Genomic DNA, 8,077 nt, shown 5'->3' with positions numbered 1-8,077 from the left:
TAAATATTTCTGCCTCCAGCTTAAGCAACACTAAATCTTGGTCTTTATCTGAAAAACTAGGTGAATTAACCTATTTGGCGTTCCTATGCCAAAAATGTCAGTAATACAACAAGAACCGTCAAAAGAGTAACAATTCCAATCATTACTTTGTAAAAATAATTCATTGGAAGAAGTCGGGAAGAAGGATGAAACATGCCAATATCCTACCCTGAGAATCATTCTGTTGATTTGCACAGGTTTCTTATTATATACCCATCTAATGCATTGGACATGCATGCTTGTGATGACACAAATACTTGCAAAGCTTACCAGATAAACCATGTTCACTTCAGACAGCAAAACATTGCTTGATGGTTGTGTTTGCTAATTACATTTAGACTCAATGTTCTTAAAGGTCTTTTCCAACCAAAGTGATTCCATCATTCTCTAAATCGCAGATCCTGCTTGTCTTGGTTTAGGGCAAATTTGGCAGCAATCCTCAAGAAGGGGTGATTTATTAAAAATATTGATCTAGTACTGATATCCAACTGTGACGGACCAAGGCTCTCTAACAGTTCAAAATTAGAAAGTGTATGTTTATTGCAACGCTGGGCAGCGTGCGGGATAGCTCCCAAATACACACTGTGATTTAGAGGTGATAACAGAGTCTTTTTATCTATACAAGGATTGAATACCCAAAAGACAAATACATATTCATAATTTAGGTACATCCCATCATTCCTCACTTCGTATGGTAATTAGTCCAAAAGCTATTAAGCACGTGTAGTTTGTTCCTCAAAATGAATCGGTGGTCCCTTTCATGGGGAGGGGTTCCAAAATGAGGAAATAAATGAAGTCTTCCTGGTTCTGAACTTTCTACATTTTCAATGCAAATATGACAAATGAACCCATTGGTAGAACTCCCATTCCCCATCTTCAATTGGTTTCAGAACAGAGGTGGCCTACAATTGTCTTAGGTTCCTAAAAGCTATTTATGAGTTTCTATATTCTTCATGATAAACCCAGCTAAGCAAACATGATGTTGACAAGCAATCAGTTATTAGTTAACTACTAACTCTTAACTTCATCAAGGCCTACCTATTTATTTTGATAAACTCTAATAAGGCTTATCTCTAACTAAAACCTCAGCTCCTCTAAAAACCCTAAATTTCTTTAAAGTTTATGTCTCAGGGGCCCCCCCCGAGAAAGCCCACCTACACGGCCCCTCCCCTCAACTGGTCTGGGAAACATTTCCTCTGAGAGAAGTGGAAAAAATCTGTTTATTTACCAGGAAAAGCACCCCCCAGCACAAAAAACGAACAATACCAGATGACAAAACTCAATCGCCGCTCTGAAGAGACAACAAATTCAGAAAGTCTCTCCTGTGGATGCTTGCTTGCTCTGTTATCAATCCCTCCGGCACTGGGAAAGGCTGCTGCCCAGAGTAGGCCCCCATAGGCCACAAAGTGCAAGCTCTCAGTGCTCTCCAGGTCCCAGTCTGGAGCAGGTTTGAACAGTTCCAAGAAAAGGGAAAGAAAAAAAGACAGTCCAGGGAAAACTCTGCCTCAGCCAGCTAAACCAACTGAAAAGCAAAGAACACTCTGTTCTGCTCCATCAGTGCCCAGACAACACAGTGCAGCACAGAATGTGGAGCAGTGTTGCTTTTAGAAGAGTGAGTGCAGCCTGTGATAACAAACTCCGTACTTCTTCTTCTCCCCACCTTTGCTCTCAGAACCAGTCTTGAAGGCAGAGAATAGAATATCCAGCATTAACAGAACAGATGGCTGGGGATACAAGCATCATAAAGTCACCCTAGGACACTGCTCTACTGAGATATGTCACCAGACTATGCTAAGACAAAGTTTTGGAACTGCTAATTAAAATTCTACTATCACAGTGAAGCTGAGGAGGAAACACAGCTCACTCCAGTTACCTTGTGGCATGCCAATACTTCCTTTCAATCACAATGGTTTTCGTCTTTAAGTCCATGACATCACAGGCATAATTCAACATCTTTTGGGCAGGAAGGAAGATATTCTTCTTCTCATTATACTGATGGGTAAGCTGAAATGCAAAGCAGTTAATTCAAAGTGAAACAGCGATCAAGTCAATAGTAAAACTCACCACAGTTTTGTTTACCAACCCAAGTCCTTACGATCCCAAAATACAAGAACAGCTGTAAAAGCCTTGTGGTTTCTTAATTTTTTCCTATACCTACATGGGAGGGTAAGGGATAAATGATCCCAAACAATGGTAATCCACAACAAAGCATTCTTGACATCATATTCAGCTTTTGCATAGTGAGCTCTTCACCTGATCAAGTTATTCCATTGCAATAGTTTGGGGAATATCTTAGAGGGCTGCCTGTTGTTTGGTTTAAACCATGTTGATCATTCAGGAACCCAGTAGCAATGAGAAAGTTCAAAATAAGATAGTGCTACGCATTGATTTTCCTATATGACAGACATATTTCTACAAGACAGAAGGCTGACCTAATGCTTCCCTACAACATGGCTGAAGTGGCATCCTGTTCCCCATAGGTTTTTCCGTTTAATTTTAGCAGCTTTCTTACTAGATTAATGAGCTGAACTAACTCAAAAAGGGATCAGATAAGTGCCAGAGCTTTAAAACAAACAACAACAACAACAAAAAAGATGCAAAATGGTGATTTGTGGGTGCGTTTGAAAACAGAAATTTTTTTGTATTTTTCATAGAGACATGGCATTCTCTAGAATGATATTGCTCCAACGGTTTGAGTTTGGTTTTCGTTTTCCCCCTCAATTGTAAATTTTATGCATTCTTTTTGGCCATTTCAGTAAATAGATTTTCTGATACGTGTGAAAGACAGTCTAAAGTTCCCCTCATTTGCCTCACGACCATTCCCAGGACAGACACTGGGACCCTAAAGAAACCGATGGGAATTCTGGCCTGCCAGTAATGGATGGACACCAAAAATCCTGAGGCCCCTGAGCAGAATTCTGGCCTGCCAAGTGATTGTTCACAGCTGTGTCTTCAGTGACTGCTTCTAGCAGGGCCTGCCAAAGGGCGACCCGGCCTATATGCTTGCACCTGCTTCACGACAATAGACCAGGAATTTTCCCACCTCTTGGCCAGATGAACTTGCTGGGGCAACTTGGTAGCCCCCCCATGGAAAATCCTTCATCTGCTCCACTACCAGTGTGAGGCACCGAGGTTGAAGCCCCCCTACCAAGGACTGAGACTGAGACACCTGTAATTCTGATGCAGGGGTGCTGGCCTGACTGAAGCAGGATGCCTGCTGAGTGTTGCCTACAGATGTGTTCACCGGACCTAGGCTGGTTTCCCCCAGAAAGCAGTCCTGAAACAGTGGGTCCCACTCACTGCTGATACTGACTTATCCTGCTGAGAACATGGACTGTCTGTACCCGTCTTCAATACCTTTTTCCCCCTCAGCAATTTCAATAGACTTCTTCTTCTTCTTGATTGTATCTGTTTCCCCTCAGCCATTTCAAGATTCTGTTTCCCCCCTCAGCAATGGACTATAATAGAACCTTGAGTTAACCAGGACTTAACCTTGAGTTAACCAGGCAGGGCCATTTTCTTCCCAACGTGACTGGGCAAACTCTGTCGGCTGGACTATGAGGATTTAGTCTCTCCACATTTGGTAGCTATACTCCTGTCTTGGTTCAGGGCAAATTTTGGGGAGAACCCCCAAAGGGGCTCCTCTAGGAAAGCAGATTCATTTGGCCCCTCCCCTATGAAATATTAATCCCAATATTACCGGGTGGGACGTGCCTGGGCTCGTCTGACCCTTGCTGCTGGGCCAAAGGCGGCAGCTGTGATGTTTCACCTCAGAGATACATTTGGCCGGCTGGATCGTGCAGCTAGGCACTCGCAACAAATCCAGGCATAGTAGAAACTCAGTTTACCTCTGGTGGAAAAGGTTCAGGGGACGGTGAAGAGAAAAAGGAGAGGATTCTGCTGTAGAGTTTTAATCCAGAGTTTATTCCAGGATGACAGACCTCTGAATCTTGTAACAGCTCCCAACAGAATCCAGACCGCATGGTCCCGTCTCCTTTTCAGGCCGGGGACAGGGGGAGGGGAAGGCACAGGTGAGCCACCAACCAGGTGGTAGGAGGGGAAGGCTCAAAGGATAAAGACACTTGGACAGGCCAATGAGCCCGGACCTGAGGGGCATCTTTTGAACTTCTGCCAACCACACCATGACCCTGCTGGAATGTTAAGATTGATGGACAGCACTTAGCAGGAGGGCAAAGGGGGAGGGGAAAGGACAGATTTCACCTATCCCAACACCTAAGGGATTTTCCTGTTTCCTGAAACAGGAAATGGCGTCACACTGCAACACTCCCCCCAACCGGTCCAGGAGAAAATAGCTCCTTGGAAAGAGGTGGAAAAAACCTGTTTATTAAACAATAAAACCTAAACAATATTGAACAATAAAACCCCTTGTTACTCCCAAAGAGATGACAAACTGAGAAAGTCCCCTCCCTCGGTTGCAGTTCAGCTCACACAGGCTCTTATCAGTCCCTCCGGTGCTGGAAATGTTGCGGGCCGGGCCCGGCCTGGTGGGCCACAGGTGCTAGCTGCCGGTTCTCTTCTGGGTGTTCAGTCCAGAGCAGGTTTCAAGAGGTCCAAAGAAAAGGGAAAAAAGAAAAGAAACCACAGTCCAGGGAACTTCCTTGCCTCAGCAAGCTAAAACTAACTAAAAGCAAAGGAGAGCTCTGTCCCACTGTCTGTTCATCCACAGACAACACAGTCCAGGAGCAGGAATGTGGAGGAGTGAGTGCAGTGTCTGAAAACAAACTGCTGCTTCTTCTCTCCCCCCTTCACTCTCTGCAACAAGTCTTAAAGGTGCAAAACTTATTATGCAGCATAAACAGAACAAGATGATTGGGGTTAAAAGCATCATATAATCAGCTTAGGACAACTCCCTCTCTCTTTCTCCCCCTCTTTTCTATTCTTTTCCTCTCCCTAATTCCTTTCAGGCATTTGCTGTGGTCATTCTATAAAGGTGCATTTGTTTGGATTGATACTGCAATCCCCTTTCCGTGTTGTCTGTTGCACTCCGAGATCAGTTAACCAACCATCACCACCCCCATTGGTATGAGCGGATCGTGACATTAAATTGGCATCATGGACAGGATTCTGATAGACAGAAGGGTCTGCAAGGCTGTTTGTAGTCTATAACAAGGGAAGGACGATTTGCTTCAGCCACACCTAGCCCCTCATTGCGAAAGGGTTGAACGAAGCTGGAAAGCAAGGAAAGCTCTTTGAATTTCCCACAAACTGCGCACGCCCAGGTGAAATACGCCCCCATACTCTATTGAGGATTCTGTCTTTAGAATTTCCCAAAAAATCTCTTAGCGCAAAAGGGGAAACTGTTTTTGTTTATGTGTGAATTTGGACTGTCTGGGAAGGAAGGGACAACTTGAAGGAACTAAGCAGGGCCTCCCAGGGAGATTTGGTCTCTTCACCCAGCCAGGGAAGCAAAGGGGAGCACAGCAAAGGCTGTGAGATTGTCTAACTTAAGTTTGCACCTCCCTGTCATGGTTTTGGTCCCTTCATAAAATGACGGAAAACTCTAGCACAAAAGTTAAAGCTGAATTTTCTACTCTGCTTGCTAAATAGAATGCCAAGCCTTCTCCAAGGGGGGAGGTTTGGGCAGAGAACAACTGGTTTAATTTAGAAAATGTCATAGATAGAATTTGTTCTTTACAACAGGAAACAGAAGTTAAACTGGGCAAAAATAAAACCATCCTCTGCTCAGTTTTGGCAGCTTGTCTCACAGCAGCCATAGAAACCCTTTTTAAGCAAAGAAATGAGGAAATAGCAAGAATAGATTCCCTTTAAAACCTAGTTGAAATTTTGCAGAAAGAATTAAAGGAAGATAGAAATGAGATCTATATGTTGCGAGCTGCCCTTAGAGAGGAACTTGCTAAGAATTCACATCATACTGATTCCTCTACAGAGCCAGAGGAAAAGGAAACTCCTGACATGAAACAAATCTATCCCCGTCAGGAACTTGAGGCAGTAAAAAATTGGAGAGAATACTGCTGTCCTCGCTTGAGACCCTTGGTTCCAACAGAATAGAACTATATTAATGATGAGGATTGTTGGAATGTTGGGGGACATAAGACAGATGATGCACTTTGGACCTGGTTAACATAAGAGATTTGATAACAGGATGCCTTGGCATAAACAAACGGAACTTTGAAAATTAGACCTGGATTGCAAGAAGATTAAATCAAACGGGTTTACTGGCAAAAGAAAATCGCATTAAACTCTGCAAGCAAGAGATGTTGTTATATGCGTAAGTTTGTGTATGTGATTTTAACCTAATCATTGTAGTACACATTACTAGTCTCCCTGAAATGGTATATAAGTGCTTGTATCCCACAATAAAATTGGATTCTGATTACCAAGTGGGTCTCCCTGTCTCTCTGCATTGCCGAAAGAGGATCTTGACCCACATATCACAACTAAACAAATACCGTTCAGTGCTACCGAATTAGCTAAGCTGTAAAAAGAATTCGGGCGCCTCCCACAAGAATCAGAGACAGAATATGTCTTCCGAGTGTCCCTCGATGGTGGAGATCAAATTAAATTAACCGGAGACCAGTGGGTACTGGGGACATGGAGCCTTCTTCACAACAGGAGATAAGGAGGTAAGCGTGATGCATGGTCCCTGACACAGGGTGCGTCTTTCTGGGCCAGGAGAATGAATCCTTTGGAAAGGGGTGACCCCCTGGCAATCGTTGACACCACCGACCAGCTCTTAGAAAGTGTCCACAAAGCCACCTGCCTGCAAATGATTCATGAAAAGAAATTAGTTCCTGGTTTTGAATGCCCAATGCAATTACCTGTGAAGCCAGAACTAATGACCAATTGAACTCGTGGGCTTCCAGAAACACTTAAACATACAGCAATGACTCTACAGAAAACCATAATGGCTTTGAATCCTGTAGAAAGACTAGATAAGATTCCTCAGGAATTCCCCTGACCAAAGTGGACCTAGAGATCCTGGCTTCACTCCCTACTCTTCCCCCTCACAGCCCTCAGCTTCTCAATCTGATTCACCTGCCAGTAGCCATAAAGTTTGGACATGAGCTGAAGTTGCAGTAGATCTGATTAATTATTGTAGACAATATGGACCTATAAAAACCCCGGCGTAGAAATCAGAAAATAACAAAGGTGTTTGGTTTATTGGGGCTCCTCACAGTGAAAATATAGAGGAAGGAAAACAGATCTCTAACTGCCACCGTTGGTGGTTGTTGGGAATTCAAAAGTGGGTCCCCAAAGAGGTGATGGATGGTTTGCCCCTTGATAAATTGCAGAAAATAATAAATAATTGGCACCAGCGAAAACAGAATCCATTGGCTCAACCCAGTGCACCCCTCCCTTCTCAGGGACAAAAACTAACCCTCCCCAGCCTCTCCCACAGAACACAGGCAGTGAACCAAAACCAACAGGGTTTTCGGGAAACAAATCTCTCTGCCGCTTACAGGTGGGCAAAGGGGCGAGCGTGGGTTTATTTAAGAATGCCCACTAAAAATAAATCAGGATATATATTAAGCCCAGCTATCACGGGCCTCCACAGGCTACTAGTAGCCTTTTTGATTGACATTGGGGCTCAAATCTCTGCACTAACAAAAAAGGATGCCCAGAGGTGTGGAATTGTTCCAACTAAGAGACAATGCTGTGTTCTTAATGCTCTGGGAACTACAGAATCTATGAATGTTGCCTTAGCCTAACTGACGCGCCCTGGAAATGAGCATCAACTAGTCATCAAAATGGTAAGTGGGAACATTCCAAATAATTGATTAGGAATGGGTGTCCTTGCTGGGAGGCAGTGGGAAGACTCTGAGGGATTTCTGTGGTCTTTTGGCACACTGCCACTTAACATTAGGCTGCTTCAAACCGCACCCTCCCTACCCTATAATCAAACAACTAATGTAAAACAATACCCTCTACCTTCTGGTGCCAGAGAAGGTATCAAAGCGGTTCTACAGGACTTGAGAAACCAAGGGGTAATAATTCACACACATTCTCCTTTTAATTCACCGGTATGGCCAGTCTGAAAAGCCAGTGGAAAGTGGAG

General features: G+C 43.9%; 1 pseudogene; it reads left to right on the top strand.

Annotated features, from left to right (window-relative positions):
* Positions 1-5,973: 5,973 nt before the first annotated feature.
* Positions 5,974-7,151, top strand: LOC136570978 (uncharacterized; annotated as a pseudogene).
* Positions 7,152-8,077: the final 926 nt, after the last annotated feature.

The sequence above is a fragment of the Molothrus aeneus genome, unplaced genomic scaffold, assembly GCF_037042795.1.
Source record: "Molothrus aeneus isolate 106 unplaced genomic scaffold, BPBGC_Maene_1.0 scaffold_47, whole genome shotgun sequence".
NCBI lineage: Eukaryota > Metazoa > Chordata > Aves > Passeriformes > Icteridae > Molothrus > Molothrus aeneus.
The sequence above is the reverse complement of the archived record's forward strand: the minus strand, read 5'-3'. Positions and strand labels throughout refer to the sequence as shown.